We start from the raw sequence: 14148 nt of genomic DNA on the forward strand, positions 1-14148 counted from the left end.
TCACTTGTTGTTTTTATTGTTGAGAATTGAATGAATTTCACACTTATCACTATTGATATTCCACATAGCTAAGAATCAAATTAAGTATTTTCACTCCCTACTCCCTGTGGATTCGACCCCGCTCACCATGGATTATTACTTTGACAAGCCCGTGCACTTGCGGGATATAAGCAAGGGGAACTTGTCAAGTTTTTGGCGCCGTTGTCGGGGAGCTAGGCGTTTAGAGATACTTTGCACTTTGTTTTCTTAGCTATTTCACCACACATTCTATTCCATATCTTCTTATTCTATCATCATTCTGATTTTCTTTTTCTTTACTTTTGGTGCAGCTCCAGGTTATGACCCGAGGGATTCCATCAATATTTATTGAAGGAGACCTTGAGCTTGAACGTACACTTCGAAGGAAAGGGAAAGAACCTGTACAAGAACAGCCTAATCCAGCTTATTTGGAAGTAGAAGGATCTGACAACATGGCGGAACAGAATTAGCAACAACGGACACTATCCGATTATGCCAGACCTTCAGTATTGGGGACACAATCGAGTATTGTGTGTCCCCCAATTACAGCTCAGAATTTTGAGCTAAAGCCGGCATTCATCCATATGCTGCAGCAGTCCGCACAATTCAACGGTTTGGCCGATGAGGATCTAAACAGTCACATAGAGAGCTTCCTCGAGGTGTGTGACATGTTGAAGATCAATGGTGTGACGGATGATGCCATCAAATTGAGAGCCTTCCCATTTTCCTTAAAGGGGAAAGCAAAGCACTGGCTACACTCATTGCCTAGGGCATCAATCACTACATGGGAGGAGATGGTAGAAGCTTTTCTAGCCCGTTATTTCCCTCCTGGAAAATTAGCCAAGCTTAGGAATGAGATCTCATCCTTTATGTAATTGGAATTGGAGTCTCTATTTGAGATATGGGAACGGTTCAAGGAACTCCTGCGCAAGTGTCCGCAACACGGATTTCTGGAGTGGATGATTGTTCAAACCTTCTACAATGGGTTGAATGCAGGTACAAGACAACTCTTGGATGCGGCGGGAGGAGGTACCTTAGGTAGCAAGACCCCTGACGAGGCTCGTCAATTGATTGAGGAAATGGGGTTAAATAGCTACCTGTGGAACGCGAGGGAGAAGAAAAAGATGGCCGGTCTCCATGAAATTGATGCGGTAACTTCATTGGCGGCCCAAGTGGAGAGTTTGAGTAAGAAGCTAGATCTTATAGCTTCGAATAGAGTTGTGGCCGTAACCAACTGAACCGGTTGTGGTGGAGGACATGCTCCCTCTGATTGCCCAATCGTCATTGGTGATGTTTCTTCAGTTGAGAATGTCGACTTTGTAGGTAATGGAATGAGACCTCAAGGGAATCCATACAGCAACACCTACAATTTAGGTTGGAAGAATCATCCCAACTTTTCATGGAGTAATCAAGGACCACAGAAGACCATGGGGTCATCGGGGTTCCAACAACAACAACAACAACAAGCCCCTCAAGTGTAAAACAGAATTTCAGGTTTGGAAATCCGAATGACGGATTTGGAGAAGCACTTGGCTAGATTTGTTCAATCAGCAAATACAAGATTTGAATCAGTCGAGGCTACACTTCACAATCATACCGCCTCCTTGCACAATCTTGAAAATCAAGTGGGGCAAATTGTGAAATCTTTTTCCAAATGGCCACATGGAAGTTTACCAAGCAACACGGAAACCAATCCGAGAGAACATGTGAAGGAGATCGCTTTGAGAAGCGGTCGTGAGGTTGAAGGCGGCTTCCGAGTGAAATGCCGAAAGAACACGCACCCGAGGTCGTAGAGGTTGAGAAGGAAGCAAACAAAGAGAAAGAGGTGGCATCCCCATCTTTCAAGCGAAGAATCCCTTATCCCTCTAGATTGAAGAATGACCAAGGGGATGCCTAGTATAAGAAGTTCCTGAGTTTGTTCAAGCAACTCCACATCAACATTCCTTTTGTTGAGGCTTTAACTCAAATGCCTAAGTATGCGAAGTTCCTGAAGGACCTATTGACCAACAAGAGGAAATTGGAGGAGAGTGCTTCAGTGGTGCTTGATGCTTCATGCTCGGCGGTGTTACAAAAGAACATGCCGAACAAGAAGAAAGACCCGGGAAGCTTCATTATTCCGTGTAACATCGGCAACTTAGGTGAGGAAATGGCATTGGCAGATCCAGGGGCAAATATCAACGTCATGTCATATACTTTCTTCCAAAAGCTAGGCTTGGGTGAGCCTAAGCCTACTCGGATGACTTTACAATTGGCGGACCGAATGGTACGACATCCGAGAGGCATCATTGAAGATGTACTTGTAAAGGTGGACAAGTATATTTTTCCGGTTGACTTTGTAGTGCTAGATGTTGATGAGGATGCAGATGTACCCATGATACTTGGGAGACCGTTCTTGCGGACTTCCAAAGCATTGATTGACATGGACGGCGGAGAGCTCACATTGAGAGTCGAAGACGATAAGCTCACTTACCGCCTTGCTGAAGCCATGCGGCATTCTCTCAATTTTGATAACACTTTGTATTTTCTAGACACTACTGATGAGATTGTTGATGAATATATACAGGAAATGTTCAACCCGGATTCGTATGAAGGTTTGTTCGACCAAGAGGAGAGCAATGAAGAATTACTAATGCTTGGTTCGACCGGAGAGGAAACATCTACCCCGGGAACCTTGAAGAAGGTGCTCCGGAAAATGAAGAGGGCTCGAAGACGTCACCGAAAATGCCCCAAGACTGTTGGAGACGTATATGAGCCAAGGGAGTTGGACGAACAATTGCTAGGTGGTCCGAAGCCCGATAGTACACCCTATACCCTCAAGAGACTTTGCTCATCATGCTTTCAAGTTATGGGTAAGAGAGCAACCTTCATTCATGAACCCCCGTGAGGTAAGAAAGATACGTCAAGCTTAGTGACGTTAAACAAGCGGTTCTTGGGAGGCAACCCAAGTGTTTACTATTTTCGTACTTTTAGTTTAGTTTGTTTGCATGAATAAATTGTTAAGTGTTGGTGTTTAAATTTTTGAGTGCTTGTGCTGCGATTTTATTGTGGGTTTTTAAAAGAATTCATTGTATGTTTTGTTGAGAATTGGCAAAGTTTGGTCGTTTGAGTTCTATTTTGTGTTTTTATTTGGTATATTTTGCACAATAGGGCAGGCTCTGAGTGTGTAAACATGTTCAGGCTAATTCTGCAGAGCCTGCAGGTTTTTCTAAGTCATCCAGAGAAAACACACGGGTGTGTGGAAAATCAACACGCCCGTGGGTGTGTACTGTGAACTCTTCCAAAAAGGGCACAGGGGCGTGCGGCTGCCCCTGTGGACGACCATGAGACTGGCGCACGCCCGTGGGTAATTTCCACACGGGCGTGTGCCTTCCTGTATAGTTGGGCAGATTTTCCCGAGAATACACAGGGGCATGGACTTACCCCTGTGGGCAACCTTGTGTACCACGCACGGGCGTGGGTAATTTCCGCACGCCCGTGCGAAACTCTGCAGGTTGCTCCCTCCATCCCGAGAAAACACAGGGGCGTGCGGCCGCCACTGTGAGTTGAGGCCTATGAATGCCCACGCCCATGAGGAATTTCCGCACGGGCGTGTGGGCGACTTGATATTTTTCTCGGATAACCAGGTAAGCCACAGGGGCGTGCGTCTTCCCCTGTAGGTCTGGCGCACAGGCGTTGGTATTTTCCGCACGCCCGTGGGAGATCGTTTTAAGTCAGTGAGAGTGTTTTTTTTTAGAGCACACAGGGGCGTGCATACGCCCCTGTGGAGCTTTTGAAGTCAGGGCACGGGCGTGGGGGATTTCCACACGCCCGTGTGGTTGCACAGAACGTCAAAAGTCGCGAGTTCTGTTTAAAAAGGGGATGATTTCTCTTCTTCTTCACGACTCCTTTTCCCTTGAAAACACTCTCACAACATTCTCCAAGTCCATTGCACCAGTTTGGTGGGATTTTAGTAAGTTTTCCGGCCGGCTCTCTATTTTCTCATTTCTCTTCATCGGTAAATTCATTTTCTTCATCTTCTTCGTCAATTCATGATTTCTATTGATTAATCTAGTCAACAATGCTTCGTTTCTTCAATTGGAACAATGATTTATGTTTATAATGAAGTTAGAGATATTATTGATGTGTATTTTTGGATTGTTGATACCTGGCCGTGCGTTTCTCACGCCTTGTGAATCCACAAGGGCGTGCGGAAATTCCACACGACCGTGTGGATTTCTGCAGTATTGTTTTATCAACTTGTTTGACTAATTTGTATTAAATCTGGCAGATCATGGCACCTAGGTCAAAGAAGCAAGCTGATAGGAGGCCACGTGAGTCATCTCCTGAAGCTGAGGACATGCGATTTGCGATTCCGAAGCATCAGGTCCGTTATAAGCGCTTATCGAGACTCCGTTTCGGACAGACTCGATTCCTGGACACGACTATACTGAGAGATCTTCAGCAGGGAGATGAGTTCGCTGAGGAGGTTGAGGATCTTGTTTCAGATGGTGGTTGGCGGCAGTTATTGACGATTAGAGAGCCAGCCATCCGAGCGTTTTCACTAGAGGTGCTCTCCTCGTTCGAGTTTGATAGAGCGTATGCGAGCTTCGACAGTTTAGGCACCGTTCAGTTCAGAGTATTTGGACATCATCATAGCTTGAGCATCACGCAGTTTTCCATATTACTTGGTTTATACGAGGAGGCATTCACAGATTCTGAGTAGTATGCACAGTTACCTACTGATTATCCTGGAACCTTGACCCCGCAGAGAGCTTACAGAATGCTATGCGGTCAGGGTCAGTACGAGCCTGGGGTTTCCAAGGCCACGTGCCTTTCCCGGCCAGCCTACAGATACTTGCACACAATTATGAGTAGGTCGGTGAATAGTCGTGGCGATAGTACTGGTGTCCTGAGCCGCTAGGAGTTGTTGTACTTGTACTCGATGGTAGAGCACGTACCGATACACTTAGGGCACATCTTGGCTGATTACATCAGACATCAGGGACAGTACACTAGACTGGGAGTGATCTTCTCGAGTCCTTACATTACGAGATTAGTGCCGGGCATGGGTCTCTTGGATTCGATTCGCGGGGCCGAGAAGACGAGTGTACCGGCTCCCCTGGGTCTAGAGACGATGCGGTTGATGGGCATGGTCCACAGGGTTCGGACAGGGGTTTTTGCGTTAGTTCTACCAGCCCCAGAGATAGTTGAGGATGAGGGTGATGACGCCGGAGCATCTCAGCCCACCCCCGAGCCTCAGCCCGCATCGATGGACACCGAGGCACCTCCAGCGGCCGAGGAACCACCTCCAGTGCGTATGTTTTCACCTTCTCGAGCTAATGATCGCTTTGAGAGGCTCGAGAATGCACTAGGAGTGGTCCGAGCCGAGGTTGCTGAGATTAGGGCTACGCAGGCCACTCAGTACACAGAGTTCATGGCGCGTTTCGACATATTATAGCAGATCCTAGAGCGAGACGTTGCCTCATCATTCATCCTGCAGCCGAGGACTCTTCAAGCATCGCCAGTACCTCCAGCACCTCCATCCTCGATCCCAGCACCAGAGGACCCACTATATGCTTCCACTTCCGCAGCAGCAGCACAGGAACCTAAGCGTAACACCGACACTTGACTTCTTCCTCTTTACTTTCATGCATTTTACTTTATCTTATTTTCTTATTTTTTTAGACTTGTTCACTCAGAAAGGATTCTTCCTTCTGAGTTTATGTTATTTTGCATTATCGAGTTATATTCATTGTTTCATCTTTTATACACTCGAGTTATTTTTGTTTTTCTTGAGCTTCACTGAACCCCCTCGTGTATGCGTGCAAATGGTCTTGTCTTCTTGGAAATTGAGACTTAGTCATGGGCACAGCCAAGGTGCTTTGGCACTTGGCCGTGCGAGCTTCACAACCCGTTGGAACACTACTCCCAATGAATTAGCTTCATCAAACGCAACACTAGGAGTCAGGGGAGTATTGTTTTGATTGCTTCTCCCACATATATTTTTCATTGATATACATTATGAGTGAGCTTGCATGTGTACATTGAGGATAATGTACAACTTAAGTGTGGGGGGGAGTTTCATAGTGCACACATCATTTCTATTGTTTTTGATTGATATATGCTCACATAGCCAATGGCGGTTCACCCTAGTTGCAATGATTGTATTCTTAAGTTTAGGAAAATTGTTAACGTTGAATGTTTTCATGCTCTAGTTCTTGCTTGAATTTATAGGAATTTTTGCCCGATTTACACTTAGTGCACTACTTACTCTTTGAACTCTATTGGAAACTCATGTTCGATGTTAAAGGGACTAGTTAGGTTTATTTTCTTGTGCTAAAAAAAAAAAAAGTTTTATTGTTTATTTGAATTGTTGGGTGGAAAGAGCTACCACCTATGAAGTATGAAGCTACTCTCACAAGTCGGATACTAGTTATGCCCTAATGAGAGAAAGAGCTATCTCATAGGATGAGTGAAGGCTACCACCTGGGTAGAAAGAGCTACCACCTCGAAAGTGTGAAAGCCACCTTAGCGGCCGCTTTGGAAAGGGCTATTTTAGAGGATGTGTGAAGCACCTGCCATCTTCTAAAACTTTTATCACTTGTGTAGATAAATAAGTCCCTTGCACTTAGAACTTTGAGGAGTATAACTTGGGGTGTTTTGAGTGAGTTCACACACTTACACGAAATTCGGGTTTGTTATCCTTTTTGTTTCAAGATTTTAGCTAGAGCATTGATTTTTCGTATTCAGTGTTGAAATTTCCCTCTCTTGTAGAATGCTATATTTTGTATACTTTGGTGAACCTAAGGCCAAGCACTTTCAATATTTTCTTCAAGGATGCACAGAATGTTTTAATGTTTGCTTCAGGACAAGCAAAAGCTTAAGTGTGGGGGAGTTTGATAAGTGCTTGTGCGATATGAATGTGAACCGTTCATTCCTTATGTTGAGCATTACTTTCCTCAGTTTTCTAGATTAATATGTGTGTTTTTATGTTACTTTTACGCAGGTAGGGTTGTGAGGCCGAGTATGAAGGAAATGGGCCAATGTGGATCATAATGCACCTATTTTGGAGGAGATCTTGTTAGGTTCAAACGCGAAGACATAGGTCAGCTGTGAGATGCTAGAGTGTGTGCCAACCTCCTCGCAATCAATTGAGCACATCTATTTGGAGGGGCACAAAAGCAGTCACGCTCGAGCATTCCGACTTATGCATATAAGAACAAGAGCCCCGGCAACATGGACATCATTGAAGAAGCAAGTGATTCACGACGTGAACGTGTGCCCGTTTGCGTTACCCCGATGAAAGTATGGAATTAGGAAGTTAATCAGGACGAAGACTGTAGCAGAATGATGCAGCAAGTACTGTAGCAACACTGTTCACACCCGGCCGAAAACCAGAGAAACAGAGAATCCACACGGGCATGTGGAAATTATCCACGGCCGTGTGGAAATTCCGCACGGGTGCGTGTTCCGTGTAGTCGCCCGATTCCAACCCTATTTAAAGCCGATTTCAGTATTCTATTCTCCATCTTTTCCCCAACGTGTGAGAGGACTTCGGCTAGGGTTTCGAGGGGTATTGGCCAAGGTTTTGGGGAAGTTCTACGGCTCCGACATCGTGATTCCATTAGGAAGAAGATTGGTAGGGGAGCTTCGATCGAGGCGTATCCTATACCGGACGAAGGAATCTTTGGACGACGAGTAGAGGACTCTCCACAAGACCATCGACATGATCATCGAGGGGGTTTCTTTATGTATTCATTGCTTTTACATTCGATTTCTTTGATTGTATTAAGCTCCATGGAGAGCTAAACCCCTAGTGGGTACTTGGATGATTGCGAACCCTAGGATGTATTCGTTTCATTGAACTTCTTTATTATGCTTTCAATAAATTGATGTTTATTGTGAGTTCCAACCTTGAATGCTTGATTGTATGAACATTTCCCCTAGAGTGACACTAGGGTTGAGAGTTCTTGTTGATAACCTTGTGAGTGAGTGACACACCACTAGCGTTGGACAAAGCTAGGTTAGAGAGGGTTGAGAGGCTGAGTCGAGAGGTACAGGAGCGTCCCCTTTCCCCTCCGACGTGATAGATTCTACCTCCGTTCCTCGAGTTCTTTGCGGCCATAATGGAGTGAATGGTCTAAGGGATGAACCTCCGCTGGGGCCTAGTTGCGCGTGCAATGGAGTGAAGCGTTGAGAGGATCTTAGTATCTAGGGATTAATTGTGGCTAGGGACCTTCCACCTGGACCAAAGGGGTAGGTCTATATTTAGGAAGAGATTTATCACTTGGAATCCCTAGAGCTCATTGCAACTCTATGCGAGTGCGAGGTGTTGAGATTGTTCGATTTCTCCTCCGGGACATGTATAGAGTTAGGCATAGTTGACTTTAGATTTGGGACTATGTATGTAAGGATTTCCACGACTCATCATTGCATTGATTAGGAAGCATAATAGAGAGTTCTTGCACTTGAAACAATCATCCTAGGTGAAGCATTATCCGAGTACCCCATCTTCTTACTTTTGCTCTTTCACTTGTTGTTTTTATTGTTGAGAATTGAATGAATTTCACACTTATCACTATTGATATTCCACATAGCTAAGAATCAAATTAAGTATTTTCACTCCCTACTCCCTGTGGATTCGACCCCGCTCACCCGGGATTATTACTTCGACAAGCCCGTGCACTTGCGGGATATAAGCAAGGGGACCTTGTCATAGATTGTGAATGAACTTTGTTGAAGAAATCCTGGAGTGAACAAACGTGAAGACACAAGTTGTGCTCAAAGACATATGATTGTGTGCCAACCTCCGTTGTGCTCGAGTGAACATGTAAATTGGAGGGGCACAAAAGTAGTCACACTCATGTGTTCTAACTTGTGCAAATCTAGCAAAATTGTCGTCAAATGTGATTTTGTTGAAGAAGAAACACGATCTACCACATGAATGTGTGGCCATTCATGTGGCCTCGATGAAAAGTGTGGGTTCCAGAGTATTCTAGTGAGTACTGTAGCAGGTACTGTTCACATGCCACAGAAAATCAAGTCTTGAAGATTCACACGGGCGAGTGAAAATTCCAAACGCCCTTGTGGATGTCCGATTCCAGAATATTTAAAGCCGTGACTTCAGCCTGTTTGGGAATCTTTTGGCCCTATCTTTTTCTCATCGTTTCTCCATCTTTGGAGGCGCTCACAGCTAGGGTTTGGAGAGGCTTTAGGAAGGTTTTTGGAATCATTCTACAGCCTTTAACACCGTGTTTCTTCAGAAGAAAGTTATTGGGGGAGTTTTCATCGGCATTGATTCGGCAAGGTGTGCCCTAGGCTTGACGAGGGAACCTTTAGAGAAGACGTGGCTACTCTACAAGACCATCGACATGGACACCACGGGGGTTTTATTCATGGATTGCATATCTTTACTTTCGATTCCATTATTGATTGTATTTTGCTCCATGGAGAGCTAAACCCCTAGTGGGTACTTGGACTTGTAAACCCTAGAATGATATTGTTTCTTTGACCTTTTATTATGCTTCCTTTAATTGATGTTTTAATTAAGTTCCAATCTTGCATGCTTATTAAGTTGATTTTCCCTTAGAGTGACACTAGGGTTGAGAATTCATCTTGGTAACCTTTGTGGATGAGTGACACACCATGAGGGTTAGACAATGCTAGATTGGAAAGGGTTGAGAGGGTGTGTCGAGAGGTAGCAGAACGTGCCCTTTCCCCTCCGGTGTGATTTATCCTACCTCCACATTCCAAGAATTGTTTGCGGTCACAATAGAGTGAAGTGCTAAGAGATAAACTCTGTTAGGGCTTAGATGCGCAAGCAACTGAGTGAAGCGTTGAAGAAATCCTTAGTATCTGGGCTTAATTGTGACTAGGGTTCTTTCTCTTGGACCAAAGGGTTAGATGTATATTAGGAAATAGGGTTTATCACTTGGAGTCCCTAGAACTATAAGCAACCTTATACAGTGTGAGGCGTCAAGACTGAGCGATTTCTCCACCGTGCCATAGTGTAGGGTTAGTCATGGTTGACCTTAGGTTTGGGATCGTGTGTTTTAGGATTTTCATGACTCATTAAGCATCAGTTGAGAAACATAATGGTTGGCCTTGCACTTAAAACAATAGTCCTAGGGTGAGCAATATTCGGGTGCCCTAATTTCTGTTGATTGCCTCTCCTTTCTTTTATTCGTGCCTCCTTCTTCTTTCCTTATTTCTATTTTCATTGATTTTGTTCACACCACTATCGATCCATTCTCACTTTAGTTAAACCTGTGCACTTGCGGTACACATGCAAAAGGGCGTTGTCAGCCATTATTGAAAGTATCCTTGAATATACTCAGTCATGATCCCTAATATTTTTTCAAATGCTAAAGAAAACAATTCAAGAAGCTTTAGAAATGTTGACATATCATTTAAAGGAATTGTAAAAATCATTTTCATCTTAATTTCACAACTTTCCACATAAACCATCTTCACTGCAATAGTAAGTAATTTTGCACATATTAAATCAAATAAATGTTATGCTAATCGTGAAACAAATCTTTTCATATAGGAAGACACCAATTTCAATAATTTCTTGAAGATGCATTTCAAAGACTAAGTTTTTTAAACACAAATAGCATCATAGAAAATATTCTAAATATATCATTTAAAAATTTAATCATAATTTCAGAGGACTGAGTCAATTGATCATACACCTCCAAAGAAATCCTTTTTTCATCAAGAAAACATTGTGTAAGAAGAACCTATGAAAGTATAATATAAATATAATATCAACACAATGAAATTCAACTTATTTTGCACAACTTATTTTATCATCATAACCAAGACACCAAGTTTTCTTGAAAATACACACTTCAAAACATATGACCCAAAACATAGAGTTTCCAATCACAAGTAACATATACTTTTCAAATATTATTGAAATAAGTTAAATAATAAATCATCATAGTTTCTAAATACCTTAGAAAATTTTTCAAATAGTATTAGCAACAATAAATTATCATTGACGGCCAAGGCAACTTAAACATTTTAAAACGTGCATGATTTATAGTCCATAATTTAATAAGTTCCACACACAAACTTTGCGAGCTAAAATAAACTTCCGGTATTACTTCTCCACCGGCTATTTTCCCTTACTTGAAGTTTCTTCTCCTAGAAGCAATTAAACAAACCAAACAAATAACTGAACAACATCAACAACTAGATCAATTGAAATGAAGGAAAATGCTCAAAATGAGGAAATGATTGCTTCTAGGGTTTCCTAAACTCTCTGTCTAGAAGATCTAACAAGAATAGATCTCTCACAACCATTAAAACCAACAAGGAAAGCAAGAAAAACCAAATTTGGTTCGGTACTACAGTAACCCCAAAATCAAGCAAGAAGAACGTTCAAGGGTTTCTTGATACCAAGGTCTTACAAATCAACACCAATACTCCTCTCAAGTTTTACCATCAAAGAGGAAGAAAAGGAGAAAGAATCAAGCTCTCACTTGCATCCACAACATAACCCTAGCTATACTCATCCAAAGAATAAGGAAGAACAAGCAAGGAAGAGAGCTTACCTTGAGTCAAGGGATGATCACTCTTTAGGATCCAAGAACAAGTCCACAAATCCCACCAAAATCACCCCTTAAACCCTAAGAATGGAGGAGGAAGAGAGGAGAGATTGCGAAGGTTTTGAGAAAAAATAAGTGAAGAAATGGGCTCAAACGGTGCTTAAAAGAGATGAACACACGATATTTTAGGTGGAACATGGTCTGAACACGACCGTGTCCTTCCTACTAATTTTCTCAGGCGATTTTGGCATCAGGCACAGCACGGGCGTATCAGAGCTGCCACAGTTACTATAGCAAAACTACTGTAGTGGAACCACTGTAGCGAAAACAATATAGCACAGATCTACAGAAAGGACACGGTTTGAGTGCCCCTGACACGAGCGTGTCAGAGCTAGAATTTAAAGTTACAATACCCGGATTCTCTTGAGAAAATCAGCGAGACCATCACGAGTTTAGCATGATTGTGTGCACCCTGAAAACCACATCGTAAACACATTGCCAAACACTCGGCAAGATGCCCCCAAACCAAAGACAATGAGAAATTGACTAAAATGACCAAGATAACAAAGTAACAAGCAATAGAAAAATGGACCGAATTACCACAAGATGCTCCTAGCATGGTCGTGCACTGGAGAAGCATGGGCTAAGCACGATCGCGCTCTTCCCCCTGATTCTCCCAGGCAAGCATTTAGCTGATTCACTCAGAATTCTCAATGAGATGGCACTATCCAAGCATGACAGTGCTTGGACTGTGGTGACCCAGAAATTATCCTTATAACTCCAGTTTCTAGGGTTTCACTATCATCTTTGTTCCAGGATTTTCTTCTCCACCGGGAGGACTTTGATGAGGGCAAAGATCAAGCTTTACCACACTGTCTAAGGAGATCAAATATAAATCGGAGGCACAAGGGAAGTGGGGCTAGTATACAGAGCTTGACTATATAGAATATCTTGAGAAGGAGGGAGTCATTTCTTCTTCCCTTAGATCTTTATTTGTTTCTTCCATGTTGTACACATCCATGAGGGACTAACAGTCCACGGTACCCTGGGATATTAAACTATGATGCTTGTATGCTTTGAATACTCTCTTCTAATGATCTAAAGATTTCTTTTGGGTTTTTGTGTTTAATCTTGTGTTTGCATAAGTTGATGTGTTTTATTTGTACAATTGCTTAGGTAAAACTTTGTGTGTGGATTGCCATAGTTGTAGTTGTCTCATGTGATTGCAAAACTTGATGTGTATGAAACCACAGTTACCTTAGCAAAACTTGGTGTATTTGAGGACCATAGATGCAACGTTGCTCTTGAGCACACATGAGAACCATAGAATGTACCTGGTAGGAAGTAGAAGTCAACCAGCATGTTATAGCTCATAGGAATCATCCCGAGGCATTCCTCTCTTGTCGTTGAAATAGTCGATCCTAATTTGCCTGTTAATTTTACCTATCTTATCCTTTACTTGTTCTATTTTCTCTTTGTTAACCAAATCCTATTCTTTTTTAACTAGAGATTGGAAGAAGAATTAGTACTTTAAGTCCAGTCCCTGTGGTTCGACAACCTTACTCCTAGCGGTGTACCACTGTATTACTTGTGTGCGACTCATACACTTACGAAGAGTGCATCACGCATACCCTTGAATAAATAGTTAAACTAATGATCAACATCGGACTTGTGTAACAACCAATCATGTGTACCTGCCGATATAGCTACAAATTCACTAACTGCATCGTCGAACTCTTTAGATGTGCACGCATACACAATTTTGACTATCACTGCCCATCATTGTTGTTTCAATGCTTTCGAGAGCCTGCCGTTAGCCTTCATGAAGTTGACCTCCAAATGGTGCAGACAATAACCATGTAGCAATGAGGGAAACACTCGCGCAACTGCATTAACAAAACCCTTAGATCAATCCGAAATGAATGTAATAACTTCCTCATAATCATCTTCACTATATAATGCCTCCGTGAGAGTAGTAAGAAACCAAGTCCAATTATCATTTATTTCATTGTCAATGATAGAGAATGCTACATGGAAAATACCCTCATTGCCATCTTTGCCAAATACACCTAACAGAATCCCGCATTACTTGCCAAGCAAATGAGTTCAGTCCATAAAATTAATGGCATACACCCCAGCTTGAACCCCAACAAACAAGCCCGAAAAGAGAAGAAAACATGTTTAAATCGCTCACTGTCATCCTCAATGATTATAAAACTGGCGGGATTCATCTCCACTACTTTGTCCGCATACCAAAGAAGCAAATTGAAGCTACTAACCTCATTACCATGAATGGCGGACTGTGCAACCTCCTTCCCCATTCACGCACGCTTATATGGTAGGCGAACACCATGGTCCTGTAATAAATCTTTCTGAATATTGACAGCTCTATATAATGGCCGCTCCGTGAGTTTCTACATTACAGGGTGAGAGACCTATTTTTTGTTTGCTTTAGGGTGCATTGTTGTATCAATGTTTCCAGTGCAACTGTGCATTGCTTGCATTGTCTTCACCGAAAAGTGTCAATGTTTCCCTCTTTGGATGCATGCACACGCCACTGGAAATCTGGAGCAGCATTTTTTATAAACGTAAATCA

General features: G+C 42.8%; 1 non-coding gene across 1 annotated transcript; it reads right to left on the reverse strand.

The window, feature by feature from the left end:
* Nucleotides 1–860: 860 nt before the first annotated feature.
* On the reverse strand, nucleotides 861–967 carry LOC120276626. The gene has a single exon (XR_005541337.1). It is a non-coding gene; the product is annotated as a small nucleolar RNA R71 (small nucleolar RNA).
* Between the last annotated feature and the right edge of the window lie 13181 nt (nucleotides 968–14148).

Source organism: Dioscorea cayenensis, chromosome 14, assembly GCF_009730915.1.
Source record: "Dioscorea cayenensis subsp. rotundata cultivar TDr96_F1 chromosome 14, TDr96_F1_v2_PseudoChromosome.rev07_lg8_w22 25.fasta, whole genome shotgun sequence".
Classification (NCBI taxonomy): Eukaryota; Viridiplantae; Streptophyta; class Magnoliopsida; order Dioscoreales; family Dioscoreaceae; genus Dioscorea; species Dioscorea cayenensis.